The sequence below is a fragment of the Trichosurus vulpecula genome, chromosome 2 (genome assembly GCF_011100635.1).
Source record: "Trichosurus vulpecula isolate mTriVul1 chromosome 2, mTriVul1.pri, whole genome shotgun sequence".
Lineage (NCBI taxonomy): Eukaryota > Metazoa > Chordata > Mammalia > Diprotodontia > Phalangeridae > Trichosurus > Trichosurus vulpecula.
The window spans coordinates 405,979,322-405,995,266 of record NC_050574.1 but is presented as its reverse complement, the minus strand read 5'-3'; positions in this window follow the sequence as shown (position 1 = coordinate 405,995,266).

Genomic DNA, 15,945 nt, shown 5'->3' with positions numbered 1-15,945 from the left:
CTCTCTCTCTCTCTCTCTCTCTTACTATATATATATATATATATATATATATATATATATATATATATATATATATATATATATTCCCTTTAACTACCCTAATGCTGAGAAGGGTCTCATTAATTACACACATCATCTTTCCATGAAAGAATGTAAACAAAACAGTTCAACTTTACTAAGTCCCTTATAATTTCTCTTTCTTGTTTACCTTTTCATGCTTCTCTTGATTCTTGTATTTAAAGTCAAATTTTCTATTCAACTCTGGTCTTTTCATTGAGAAAGCTTGAAAGTCCTCTATTTTATTGAAAATCCATATTTTGCCTTAGAGCATGATACTCAGTTTTGCTGGGTAGGTGATTCTTGGTTTTAATCCTAGCTCCTTTGACCTCCAGAATATCATATTCCAAGCCCTTTGATCCCTTAACATAGAAGCTGCTAGATCTTGTGTTATTCTGATTGTGTTTCCACAATTTTCAAATTGTTTCTTTCTGGCTGCTTGCATTATTTTCTCCTTGACCTGGGAGCTCTGGAATTTGGCTACAATATTCCTAGGAGTTTTCTTTTTGGGATCTTTTTAAAGAGGTGATTGGTGGATTCTTTCAATTTCTATTTTACCTCTGGTTCTAGAAGATCAGGGAAGTTTTCCTTGATAATGTCTTGAAAGATGATGTCTAGGCTCTCTTTTTATCATGGCTTTCAAGTAGTCCAATAATTTTTAAATTATCTCTCCTGGATCTATTCTCCAGGTCAGTGGTTTTTCCAATGAGACCTTTCACATTGTCTTCCACTTTTTCATTCCTTTGGTTCCGTTTTATAATATCTTGGTTTCTCATAAGGTCACCACCTTCCACTTGCTCCAATCTAATTTTAAGTGGTATTTTCTTCAGTGGTCTTTTGGACCTCTTTTTCCATTTGGCTAATTCTGCCTTTTAAGGCATTCTTCTCCTCATTGGCTTTTTGGAGCTCTTTTGCCATTTGAGTTAGTCTATTTTTAAGGTGTTATTCTCTTCAGTATTTTTTTGGGTCTCCTTTAGCAAGCCATTGAATTGTTTTTTGTGATTTTCTTGCATCACTCTCATTTCTATTCCCAATTTTTCCTCTACTTCTCTTACTTGCTTTTCCAAATCCTTTTTGAGCTCTTCCATGGCCTGAGACCAATTCAAATTTTTCTTGGAGGCTTTTGATATAGGCTCTTTGACTTTGTTGCCTTCTTCTGGCTGTGTGTTTTGATCTTCTTTGTCAGCAAAAAAAGATTCTATAGTCTGAGTCTGAGTCTGAGTCTGTGTCCTTTTTCACTGCCTGGTCATGTTCCCAGCCAACTCCTTGACATTTGAGCTTTTTGTTAGGGTATGACTGCTTGTAGAGTAGAGAGTGCTTTGTCTGAAGCTTTAGGGACTGTTCTGCTGTTTTCAGAGGTACTTCTACACAGCATGCTCTGTCTGGCCAGTGCTCCTCCTCCCCCAAGAACCGCCAACCATAATGGCTACCCAAGATCCCAGCAGGGCAAAACAAGCTCTGCACTCCTACTCTGATCTGTCACTTAATTCCTCCCACCAGGTGGGCCTGGGCCTGGAAGCAACCACAGCTGGAGCTCTGGAAGCAGACAAAGCACTTCATCACCTCCACTGACCATGCACTCCTCTCAATCAGTTCCAGCAGTTTTTCCACTAACCTGCTCTGTTGTCTTTGGCATTTGTGGGTTGACAAGTCTGGTAACTGTTTCAACAATCCTGCTAGCAGCTGCTGTGTGGGGTGTAAAATCAATGACCACCAGCTCACAGAACGCTGCAAAAGCCCATGTTCTTTTGATCTGCTTTACTAAGGAAAGCAATGTTAAGGGGTTGACAGTGTCATTTTAATCCAACTTACGAATACCATTCACTTAGTTCAGGGGAAAAAGCCAGCACCCTGAACTTCAAAGCAAATACAAACAAATTACAAACATCGACAGACAGACCAAATACATTTCATAGTTACCAACATCTGAGTTTAGCCTGGGAGCTCATAACAAGGTCTGGCCCAGAGTCACACGCACCACCATGGCTGTGGGTCAGAGCTCCGGAAGAAGAGAAAGCAAACCCCTGGTTTTATACCTTTTTCAGTGTCAAGGGTGAGTCACACATGCGACTCACCCATGTAACATAAAAGTGCCACAAAGATGCGACTTAAACCCACATGGTCTAAAAGCCTCTGATATCACAAACACATCACTCAAACCCATGTAAACTAGGCTTTACCTTGAGGCAAGGAGGTCATCAAGGACTCCTAATTTGATCAAGGAAATAAAGGCCAAACTCTTCAAGGGCACTTGGTTTAACTAAGTGCTATAAGCCCATTTTTATTGCCAACACGGTAACTGCCACAGCTCAATGATTCAGGCCCTACCACCTGTTCCCCCCGGCTCCTGGTCTGGTTGGTCCTGGTACCCCATGTGGGGCTGTGCTCCACTCCTGGCGCTGAGGAAGACCCTTCCCTGGAACTGTCCAGGCTGTCCTGGGCTGGAACCCTGCTTCCCTCTGCTATTTTATGGGTTCTGCAGCTCTAGAATTTGTTCAGAGCCATATTTTACAGGTGTTTGGAGGGACCTGGAGGAGAGCTTAAGCTAGTCCCTGCTTTCCAGCTGCCATCTTGTGAATACTTGTGTTTTAAGATAATAGGTGTTATATGAGCAACAAGATGGAGGACTAGACATTTTATCTGATCCTGTCAACCTCTTAAAATATTCCAAAACAAAAGTTATAAGTCAAAGATAACACAACTTTAGCTATCTCCATGATGAAGGACACCCAAAATCCAAAAGAAAGTTTAAAAAAAAAAAAACAAAAACATGTACTGATGCTCATTGACCTTCAGCTCAGTCAGCACCCCTTCCCCCTCTTCTCCTATGCTACCAGAAGTGAGACTGTTTTAGCAGATTTGAAGACCCAACATATGGGCTTTTTTAACCTTTTTTATTAGATTTTTTATTTTTAATTTACAACACTCCGTTCCACAAGTTTGTGAGTTTCAAGTTTTCTTCGCTCCCTCCCCTGCCCCCTCCACCTCAAGACAGTACAGAATCTGATATATGTTCTACGAATACCTTCACATTAAACTTATTTCCATATAGTCAAATTGTAAAGAAGAATTATGACCAGTGGAATGAATCGTGAGAAAGAAGAAACAAAACCAAAAAAAAAAAGAGAAAAAAAGAGAGCAGATAGTTTGCCTCAATCTGTATTCAGACTCCATAGTTCTTTCTCTGGATGTAGATAGTTCTTTCTATCATGAGTTCTTTGGAACTGTCTTTGAACATTGCTGAGAAGAGACAAGTCTATAAAAGTCAGTCACCACAGAAGCAATATGACTGTGGTTGTGTATAATGTTCTTCTGGTTCTCCTCCCCTCACTCAGCATGAGATCATGTAGGTCTTTCCAGGTTATAATGAAGTCTGTATATTCCCCATTTCTTGTAGCACAATAGCATTCCACTATATTCATATACCACAACTTGTTTAGTCATCCCCCAATTGATGGGCATCCCCTTGATTTCCAATTCTTTGCTACTACAAAAAGACCTGCTATAAATATTTTTGTACTTATGGGTCCCTTTCACACTTGTGTGATCTCTTTGGGATACAGCCTTAGAAGTGGTATTGCTGGGTCAAAGGGTATACACATTTTTATAGCCCTTTGATCATCATTCCAAATTGCTTTCCAAAATGGCTGGATCAGTTCACAACTCCACCAGCAAAGTAACAGTGTTCCAGTTTTCCCATATCCTGTCCAGCATTTATCATTTTCATGTTTTGTTATGTTAGCCAACCTGACAGGAGAGATCTGGTACCTAAGAGTTGTTTTGATTTGCATTTCTCTAATCAATAGTGATTTAGAGCATTTTTTCATATGGCTATAGATATCTTTAGTTTAAAATTGTATGCTCATAAATGTGACAACCAGAGGGAAATGGATGAATATTTACAAAAATATAAATTGCCTAGGTTAAAAGAAGACGAAGTAAAATACCTAAATAACTTCATCTCAGAAAAAGAAATTGATCAAGCCATCAAAGAACTCCCTAGGGAAAAATCTCCAGGGCCAGATGGTTTTACATGTGAATTCTATCAAACATTTAAAGAACAATTAATTCCTATACTTTACAGACTATTTGGGAAAATAGGCAAAGAAGGAGTCCTGCCAAATTTTTTTATGACACAAATATGGTACTAACACCTAAACCAGGAAGAGTCAAAATAGAGAAAGAAAATTATGTACCAATTTCCTTAATGAATATAGGTTAAAAAAATTAAATAAAATATTAGCAAAAAGATTGCAGCAACTTATCATGAGAATAATACACTAATACACTATGACCAGGTAGGATTTATTCCAGGAATTCAAGGTTGGTTCAATATTCAGAAAACTATCAGCATAATTGATTACATCAACAACAGAAGTGGCAGAAACCATATGATTATCTCAAGAGATGCAGAAAAAGCTTTTGACAAAATACAGCATCTATTCCTATTAAAAGCACTTGAAAACATAAAAATAAGTGGAGTCTTCCTTAAAATTGTAAGTAGCATCTACCTAAAACCATCAGCAAGCATTATATGTAATGGAGATAAGCTAGAACCATTCCCAGTAAGATCAGGGTGAAACAAGGATGTCCATTATCACCCTTCTTATTCAATTTGGTACTAGAAATGTTAGCTTTAGCATTAAGAGAAGAAAAAGAAGTTGAAACAGGCAAAGAAGAAACTAAGTTATTACTCTTTGCAGATAATATGATGATTTACTTAGGTAATCCTAGAGAATCAAGTAAAAAACTACTTGAAATAATAAAAAACTGGGGGGTAGAGGCAAGATGGTGGCTGGAAGGCAGGGACTTGCCTACGTTCTCCCCCAAATCCCTCCAAACACCTGTAAAAAATGGCTCTGAACAAATTCTAGAGCTGTAGAACCCACAAAATAGCAGAGGAAAACAGGTCTCCAGCCCAGGAAAGCCTGGATGGTCACCAGGAAGGGTCTATCACACAGTGGTGAGAACAGAGGGCAGTCCAGCGTGGGCCATGATGGGACAGACCAGACCCTGAGTCAGCCAGCCAGAACAGGCCTTGGGGCGATGAAACAGTGAGCTGTAGCATTTACCAGACTTCTCAACCCACAAACGCCAAACGGCATTTTAGGGGGAAACTGTGGGATCGAGTTTAGAGTGGCATGGCCGCCAGCTCTGGGGATTGAGGAAGTGGTACAGCGGTGGCTGTAGCAGCAGCAGGAAGCTCCTGAGGTTGCTCCCAGAGCTCCAGTGTCAGCTGCTTCCCGAGTCCCTGGCTCACACAGTGGGAGGAATCTAGCAGCAGATCAGAGCAGGAGTGCAAGGAGCACTTTGTGGGCACAAAGGCAGATTCTCTTACTGTGCCCTGCTTGGATCTGTATTGCAGTCCTGGTTGGTGATCTTGGGGGAGGAGGAGCGCTGCTGTAACAGAGTCTGAGGTGTTGGTGGAGTAGAAGTAGCTTTGAAAACAGCAGTGCTTGGACCCCAAAGCTTGGGATAAAGTACTCTCTACTCTACAAGCAGTCATATCCTGACAAAAAGCTCAAGGGTCAAGTAGTTGGCTGTGAACATGAACAGGCAGTGAAAACGAAGTCAGACTCAAACTCAAACTCCAGATTCCTTTTTGGTGACAAAGAAGATCAAAATATACAGCCAGAAGAAGTCAACACAGTCAAAGGGCCTACATCAAAAGCCTCCAAGAAAAATATTAATTAGGCTCAGGCCATGGAAGAGTTCAAAAAGGATTTGGAAAAGCAAGTAAGAGAAGTAGAGGAAAAATTAGGAAGAGAAATGAGGGTGATGGAAGAAAACCATGAAAAACAATTCAATGACTTGCTAAAGGAGACCCAAAAAAATACTGAAGAGAATAACACCTTAAAAAATAAACAAACCCAAATGTCAAAAGAACTCCAAAAAGCCAATGAGGAGAAGAATGCCTTGAAAGGCAGAATTAGCCAAATGGAAAAGGAGGTCCAAAAGGCCACTGAAGAAAATACCACCTTAAAATTAGATTGGAGCAAGTGGAAGCTAGTGACCTTATGAGAAACCAAGATATTATAAAATGGAACCAAAGGAATGAAAAAGTGGAAGACAATGTGAAATATCTCATTGGAAAAACCACTGACCTGGAGAATAGATCCAGGAGAGATAATTTAAAAATTATTGGACTACCTGAAAGCCATGATCAAAAAAGAGCCTAGACATCATCTTTCAAAACATTAACAAGGAAAACTTCCCTGATCTTCTAGAACCAGAGGGTAAAATAGAAATTGAAAGAATCCACCAATCACCTCTTTAAAAAGATCCCAAAAAGAAAACTCCTAGGAATACTGTCGCCAAATTCCAGAGCTCCCAGGTCAAGGAGAAAATAATGCAAGCAACCAGAAAGAAACAATCTGAAAATTGTGGAAACACAATCAGAATAACACAAAATCTAGCAGCTTCTATGTTAAGGGATCAAAGGGCTTGGAATATGATATTCTGGAGGTCAAAGGAGCTAGGATTAAAACCAAGAATCACCTACCCAGCAAAACTGAGTATCATGCTCCAAGGCAAAATATGGATTTTCAATAAAATAGAGGACTTTCAAGCTTTCTCAATGAAAAGACCAGAGCTGAATAGAAAATTTAACTTTGAAAGACAAGATTTAAGAGAAGCATGAAAAGGTAAAGAAGAAAGAGAATTCATAAGGGACTTACTAAAGTTGAACTGTTATGTTTACATTCCTACGTGGAAAGATGATGTGTATAATTCATGAGACCTTTCTCGGTATTAGGGGAGTTGAAGGTAATATAGATAGAGGGCACAGGATGAGTTGAAAATGAAGGGATGATTTCTAAAAAAAAAGAATGAAATTTAAGGGGTGAGAGAGGAATATATTGAGACAGGGAGAAAGGGAGAGAGAAAATGGGGTAAATTATATCACATAAAAGTGGCAAGAAAAAGCAGTTCTGTTGGAAGCAAAGTGGGGACAGATGAGGGGGAATGAGTGAATCTTACTCTCATCAGATTCAACTTGAGGAGGGAATAACATGCACACTCAACTGGGTATCTTACTCCACTCGAAAGTAAGGGGAAGGGGATAAAAAAGGGAGGGCAGAAAGGGGAGGAGGTAATCAAAAGCAAATACCTTTGAAAAGGGACAGCGTCAAGGGAGAAAATTGAACAAAGTGGGACAGGATAGGATGGAAGGAAATATAATTGGCCTTTCGCAACATGAGCATTGTGGAAGTGTTTTACATAATGATACATGTGTGATCTATGTTGAATCGCTTGCCTTCCTAGGGAGGGTGGGTGGGAAGGAAGAGGGGAGAGAATTTGGATCTCAAAATTTTAAAAGTAGATGCTTTAAAAAAGTTGGGTTTTTTTTGCATGCACCTGGGAAACAAGTTATGTAGGGAATGGGGCATAGAAATCTATCCTGCCCTACAGGAAAGTAAGGGGAAAAGGGATGGTGGAGTGGGGTGACAGAATGGAGGGCTGACTGGAGAACGACACAATCAGAATATGTGTCATCTTGGAATGGGAGAAGGGTAGAAATGGGGAGAAAAATTGTAACTCAAAATCTTGTGGAAATCAATGTTGAAAACTAAAATATTAAATAAAAGAAAACCTTAAAAAAGAAAAAAGAAATATTAAAAAACTTTAGCAAAGTTGCAGGATATAAAAGAAACCCACAGAACTCCTTGGTATTCTTATATATTACTAACAAAGTCCAACAGCAAGAGATAGAAAGAGAAATTCCATTTAATGTTACTGTAGACACTATAAAATATTTTGGAGTCTACCTGCCAAGACAAACCCAGGACCCATACGAACATAATTATGAAACACTTTTCACACAAATAAAGTCAGATCTAAATAAATGGAAAAACATCAGTTGCTCATGGTTAAATTGAGTTAATATAATAAAATGATAATTTTACCTAAATTAATTTACCTATTCAGTGCCATACCAATTAAACTACCAAAAAATTATTTTACAAATCTGGATAAAATAAGAACAAAATTCATGTGGAAGAACAAAAGGTCCAGCATATCAAAGGAATTAATGAAAAGAAATGCTAGGGAAGGTGGCCTAGCCATACCAGATATTAAAATATATTATAAAGCAATAGTGATCAAAACTACTTGGTACTGACTAAAAAACAGACTGGTGGATCAGTGGAATAGGTTAGGTACCCAAGATGAAGTAGTCAATGACTATAGCAATCTACTCTTTCATAAACCCAAAGAATCCAGCTTCTGGGTTGAGAATTCACTATTTCGCAAAAACTGCTAGGAAAATTGGAAAATAGTAGGGCAGAAACTGGGGACAAACCAGTATTTTATACCATATACCAAAATAAAGTCAAAATGGGTACATGATTTAGGAATAAAGGCTGATGTTATAAGCAATTTAGGAGAGCAAGAAATAGTACCTGTCAGATTTATGGGAAAGGGAAGAATTCACGACCCAATAAGAGATAGAGAACATTACAAAATGTAAAATGGATAATTTTGATTATGTTAAATTGAAAAGTTTTTGTATAAACAAAGTCAATGCAACAAAGATTAGGAGGAAAGTAGAAAATTGGGATAAAACCTTTATAACCAGTGTCTCTGATAAAGGCCTCATATCTAAAATATACAGGAAGCTGAGCCAAATTTATAGGAATACAAGTCATTCCCCAATTGAGAAATGGTCAAATGATATGAACAGGCAGTTTTCAGAGGAAGAAATTAAAGATATCTATTGGCATATGAAAATATGGGCTTTTGATAAAACCCAACCCACACTTCGGTCTCCCTTCCCCCTTCCAATGCAGTTAAGACATAGACATTTGCTCCTTGATGGCCAGCAATGCAACAGCCAGCAATGCTAGATCCCTTCAGGAGCAAAAACATTCAGGGAACTGCTATAAACAGCCAGCAATTGAGTAGACAATCCCTTAGCACTAGCATTGCAAAGCTCTAAACTGCTAAGACCAGGCACCAGAGTAGCAGATGTCTTTTGCTGGCCCAAAAGATTGCCTGATGGAAAGTACTTAGCATCCAGCTGGGGCCAGTTCTGTCCACTCAAAAGTCAGTTGGGGCAGATATCTAGGCTGGTGAACTGTGAAATGCCCCATGTTGGAGAAGACTGGGTAGCTTGGAGATACAGTCTCCAAGGAATCTACCATCAGAAGGAAAATAGTCAAAAAGTGAACAACATCAGAAAATTGAATGGGGGGTGGGGCGGGGGATGGCAGGAGTTTCAGGGATTAAAATTACCAAAGATCTCGGTAAGAAGAAAACTCAAAAACTGAATATAAGCAGATAACTCAACACTTACAGTGGAAGGAAATAATGACCTTCAGATCTACTAAATGAGTTCAGGCATCTATGAATAAATCTTGCAAAACAAAGGAAAACTCTTCAACATTTGAGGAGACAGAGAACTCTATGGAAGGTAAGGAGAACATAGAACCATAACACACTGTTTCTGAGTGGTTGAAGAGATAAATGAGAATTATGAGAGCAGAATTTATTGCTTACACAGCAAAAATATTAAACTGAAGAGAATAACTGGAATGTGCAATGGCAAGTCTCATCAAAGAAACAAAAGAGAGAACAATTGATTGGGAATGCAGAAGAGAAATAAAAACTAAAAGAAACTAAAAGAAAATATATTCATTATGCAAGCAATACACACTGATCTCAAAGACAGGTTGGTTAGAGATATGCCCTAGATAATAAAACTAAAGGAGAAGTGAATAAATGCAACAGTCAAAGATAGCTCTAGTTTTGGAAAGTCAAATTAGATTTATGGAAAGAAAGTGACTAAAATGCCTATTGTCTTCAACTTTCTCTTATCTGAACCCTGGAATCTATCACTGGAACACAGGCTCTGATAACAGAGCTTTCATTTTATCTTTCCTGGAACCAAGGTTTCATGTCTCTTCCCATCCTGATACCATGCTGCCTGCACTCTGGCCATCATTCTCATCTCCCTTGCTATACCTTAGGTGTATCTGCTCCTTTCCACCAGATCCCATATATATATATATATATATATATATACATCCCATATATGCATATATAGACTTCCCTTATTATAAATTATAATGAAGCACCTTGGAGGCAGGGACTATCTTGCTTCCTTGCATTTGTAGATCAGCTTTGGAAAGAACTAAGGAAACTTGAAGACCAATCTCATTTTTCAAAAAAGGAAATTTAGATTGGAAGAAGTTAAATGTGTTATTCAAGGTCATGCAAGTAGCATACATCAGAGGAGGGATTTAAACCCAGGCTCTCTGACTCCATACCTAGTACTCTTTCCATTATAACAAACTTCCATAAAAGAAACCATCTATAAAAGGCTATGTTTACTTTTATAAATTAAAGCAGAATGGTAAAAACCACAAGGAAACACTAGTTCTCATACGGTTCATGTTGTCTCATTTGAAAAGTGATGTTACAACTACCTAAAAAATTCCCAGAAAATCATCACTGTCAAGGAACTGGCACCAGAAATACTTACAGAAAGTAGAGTCAAATCTTTGTCAAGTGTAAAGATTTAGACCAACTAAGAGCAAAATTGGATCACATCCATCTCCAGTCACTCTGGGTAACAGAGTGTCACTATAGGGTAAGAACATGCATAGGAAGTCCTGTTCCTAATGGAAAATGATCTGACAGTAAATGCAATATCACCAAATTAACTGCTGTGGAAATTACAGTTATGGTTCTTTACAGCCCAAGTAAATTTTTTTTGCTATTTTAATGATACTCCTCTTCCAATGTATATTAAAGTTATACCTGGTAATATGTAGAATGCATTTAGATACCTGTCATTTTATAATCCAATGTATGTGTGTTCAGAAACCAACATAATCACAGCTTTTATTTAGCTCTCTTAACTTTCTTTTATGTAGTTCCTTGTATTTGGGAAATTTTACTTCCTCTGAGAACACTTCCCTGATAACACAAGCTTATAGGATCTTGCCCTTCTGTATGTCCTTTTGAATATGTTGATGATCACGTAATCAGCATATGGTCCTCTTCTTCACAAAAATTAATTTTCCTTCTTATCGTTCAAAAACCTATTGAAAAACCGACATTTCTTTTTGTCTTGTATATACAGCACCTAGCACATGGTCCAGCAAAGTGTAGTAACTTCATAAATGTTTGCTGAAGTGATTTGAATTGTATGATGCTTTCCTTTATTAAAGGAGAAGGTTTGAATCAATTTTCCTAGATACTGAAGCACGCTGAATATTTCACAATCCAAACCAATAGCACTATGTACATCACAGAATGGAAATGTGAACCTACTGTCTTAGGAGTGGGCCTTTTTATCCCTTGCATTTTAGATATCTGTACAATGTGTTCTATAGCATGTACATTCATCCCACTGTTTTTTTATGCTAGAATATAAGTTCAATAAGGTCCAACAGTTGAAAGGGGACTTACATGAACTGAAGCTGTATTGATCTGACCAAAGAATTCAATGGCTTTGATTCTTCTCATGACTACTAAATACTGTCAGATACACAATTCCGTTTTTATCGAGATAATTTCATCCTTTTTTCTTTTAGGAAAGACAAAGTGAACTTTTAATTAGAATATTCCATAAGACCTCTCAAATAGAATCATTCTTTTCCATTTTTCTACTCAGATTACTACTATTTTGGGCCCTCATCCTCTATTTCTTTGTTCTATTGTAATATCCTCCTAATTGGTCTCCTTGCTTCCATGTACTCCCCTCGCCAATGTATCCTCCATACATTTTCTGTGTCGATTGTCCTAATACACAGATCTGTTCACAATACTCCTCTTATCAAAGACCTTGACTAGATTCCTATTACCAATAGGATAAAATACAAAATTTTTTAGACAAGCATTTAGATAGGCCCTTATAGTTTGTTTTCATCCTACTCTTTCAGGCTTTTATTTTATGCTGTTTTTCTTCAGGCACTATAAGATCTAACCAAAATGGATTACTAGATATCCCTGTTTCTTATCCTACATCTTCTCATTCCTTTCCTCAAATCGAGCCCTTATGGAGCTCACAGGTTCAAACACAAGATCAGGTAACCTTCCTTCCATGAAGTCTTTCCTTAGCCTCCTAGCTGAAAATGATCTCTCTCTCTCTCTCTTTGAAATTTATTATAACATTTGTTGGGATCTCTAAGAACAGATTTATATTCTCCCCTATTCTATGTGTATTTGCTTATGTGTTTTATCATAACGATTATGTTGACATCCATTATGATCAGAGATGAAATAATTTTTTAGCTTTGTATTCTCCAGCACCTGACACAATACAAACCTTACCAATGCTTGTTGAATCAAGTTGAATAACATTTAATTGAATCAAATTTAGTGGAAGATGTTGCCATGAAGTGGAAATCTACCATCTGTCTGCTTAATTTGCTCTTTATAGCACCGAAAATTAATCTATGAAACATAAATATTTCATAATTATAAAACGAGATTGATTTGAGTCAATAACCATACATCAGGCACCTGTTACATGTAAGCCACTGTCCCAGATGCTAGAAACAGAAAGACAAAATGAAAATAGTCCTTGACCTCAAAGACTTTATCTTTACTGGAATGATGATTTACTTTCCTCTTCCGTATCTAACTTAAGTGATCCCTAAGGTTTCGAGTTTTCTAATCAACTGTACAAAACTTTTGTAACTTTGTCCCTTCTCATTTTTATCCATAAAGAATGATGTAGAGTAATTCTTCCTGTCCATTGTCTATATGAAATTATCTAATGCATATTTGGTGTAGACCTAATTTTTACCTTCTTATTCTCCAGTGACAACCATAGTGGCAGAAAAATGGCTGAAGGATGCTAAAAATCTTAGTGTTTAGAATATCTGTAGACATTAACTCTGCCTCACTTAAATCCAATTTACACATGAATCAAAAGACATCAGCCATACCATTTTACCTATCTCAAAGTCGTGTGGTGACAGGCAAGTGACAAAGCAGCAGTTACGGACACACTGGGAGCTGTAGTCCCAATTCTACATACAGGCCGCCCAGGCTATAGTGTTGTTTTCTCACTGGGAGCAGCAGTGGGATTTGACAGCCCCCTGAATGTCTGAGCAGTCTTTTAAGTATCACATTGCTCACCTAATATGATGAAAGGGCTAGAAAAGGTGCCCTAAAATTGTCTGCTTACCCAACCCTGGCCTGCTTACCACAGCAGGTGGAGAATCACACTCTGTGGTAGAAACACACGAAAAATGTACAAAAATGTCTTCAAAGATGATTCCACTCACCATCAGCACATGGAGTGTGTACCCACTTATAGACAACACCAAATCCAGTAGACCTGAAAGATGAACAGCTCATGTTGCAACAGAACTCAGCAGGTATCACATCCAAATAGAAGCTTTTGGGTGAAACAAGGCTGGCAAATGAAGGCCGGCTTACTGAAATTGAAGCTGGATACACATTTTTCTGGAGTGGCTGCAGTGAAGGGAAGCACTGGTGTAGGTTTTGCAATCAAAACTAATCTAGTCAACAAGCTTGTATGCCTACCAAAAGGAGTGAACAACAGGTTCATGAAAATGTGATTGCCACTTGCAGGAAAATGTCACACCACCATCATCAGTGCCTATACTACAACCATAATGAACCTGTGAGGTCATAGAAAAAAAATTTATGAAGACCTGGAGACCCTTATCATCAATGTATCAAAAGAGGACAAGATTATAATTCTGGGTGACTTTAATGCTTGAGTAGGCTCATACTACCAGACTTGGCAGGGAGTCCTAGGGAGGAATGGAGTTGGAAACAGCAACAGCAGTGGTTACTTACCACTGAAGACTTGTGCATCTTATAACCTTCTTATCACCAACACTGTCTTCCATTTACCTAAACAATAAAACTTCAGATGCAACCTTGCAGCAAACATTGGCATCTAATGGACTATGACTGTAAGGAAAAGAGAGAGATAGGATGTAAGAGTGATAAAGGTAATGTGTGGTGCAGAGTGCTGGACTGATCACAGACTTATCCTGTCCAAGCTAAATATTTGCATTCAACAAAAGCAGTATTCCCATGGCAAAATGACTACCCAGAGAATTAATGTCAACAGATTAGAGCTCTTCTCAGTGAGAGTACTTTGTTGCTAACTTGGAGAGAAAGTTGAGCCTACACACAGTTGGCAGTTGGAGAAGAAAAGGAGTGGGCAGCTTTCAGAGATTTGGTGTATAGCACTACATTTGCTCAACTGGGTCAGAACACTCACAAACACCAAGACTGGTTTGATGGAAATGATGGGGAAATTCAGAAGCTGCTGAATGAAAAAAAGAACTTGGCAGGGTTTACCAGCAGGATAGTTCGTCCTTCTCTGAGAAGGCAGCATTTAATCTCATCAAAAGTAAAGTACAAGCAAAGCTCAGAGAGATTCAGGATTCTCAGCTCAGTAAGAAAGCAGATGAAATTCAGTTTTATACTGATAGTAACAATCCAAAGAGGTTTTATGATGCTGTGAAGGCTATTTATGGGTCAAAGACCTATGGTCCATCTCAACTACTCAGTGCTGATGGAGCCACATTGATTAGTGATAAGAAAATGATCCTAGACAATTGGGCTGAGCACTACCATAGTGTTCTCAGCAGACTATCATCAATCAATGCTGAGGCCACTGCCCATTTACCTTAGGTTGAAGTCAATCACTCCCTAGCTGAAGTTCTAACTGAAGAAAAGTTTTTGAATGCCATTAGGCTCCTTTCGGGGAGCAAAGCACCTGGTGCTGATTCTATTCCAGCTGAGATTTAGAAGGTAAGGGGTCCACTGCTCATATAAAAACTGACTAAAATCTTCCAGATTATATGGCAAGAGGAAGTTATCCCCCAGGATTTCAAGGATGCCTCCATTGTCCATCTCTATAAAGGTAAAGGAAATACACTGTCCTGTGAAAATCACAGGGAGTCTCTCTCTCCTAGTCATTGCAGTCAAGATTCTTGCCAGAGTCCTCCTTAATAGGTTGATCCTGCACCTGGAAGGTGGTCATCTACCTTAGAGCCAGTGTGGCTTCAGAAAGGGCTGAGGAATGGTTGATGTGCTATTTGCTGCTTGACAACTCCAAAAGAAATGCCAGGAGTAGAACAGAGGTCTGTATGCAAGGTATGTAGATCTGACCAAGGCCTTTGATACTGTCAGTCATGTGGGCCTATGGAAAATCATGTCAAAATTTGGTTGCCCGGAGAAGTTCATTAGCATTGTACATCAACTTCAAGATGGCATGCTTGCCAGGGCTCTGGATAACGGACAATGCTCTCATGCTTTCATAGTCACAGATGGTGACTGTGAAACAAGGCTGTGTGCTTGCTCCCATGCTGTTTAACATGATGTTTTCAGCCATGTTGTCAAATGCTTTCAATGAGGATGAAGATTGCATCAAGGTCAGGAACCACATTGATGGTAAATTCTTCAACTTAAAAAGGCTACAAGCCAAGACCAAAGTGGAGGCAGTGTTGGTGCATGATTTTCTATTTGCAGATGATTGTATGCTCAATGCAACCTCTGAAGCTGAGATGCAACAAATTATGGATCAATCTCTGCTGCTTGTGCTAATTTTGGCCTAACAAATAACACCAAGAAAACAGAGGTGTTCCATCAGCCACCCCCACAACATCCATATGTGGAACCATTGGTTACAGCAAATGGAGAAGTTTTCATGCTGTAGATAATTTTGCTTACCTTGGTAGTGTACTTTCTAGGGATGTACACATTGATAATGAGGTTGACACACACATTGCCAGAACTAACTCAGTCTCTGAAGGAAAGTATGGGAGAGAAGATGTATTAGACTGACTACCAAACTGAAGGTCTACAGAGCAAATGTTCTGATCTCATTGTTGTATGCCTGTGAAATGTGGACAGCATACCAGCAGCATGCCAGGTAACTGAATCACTTCT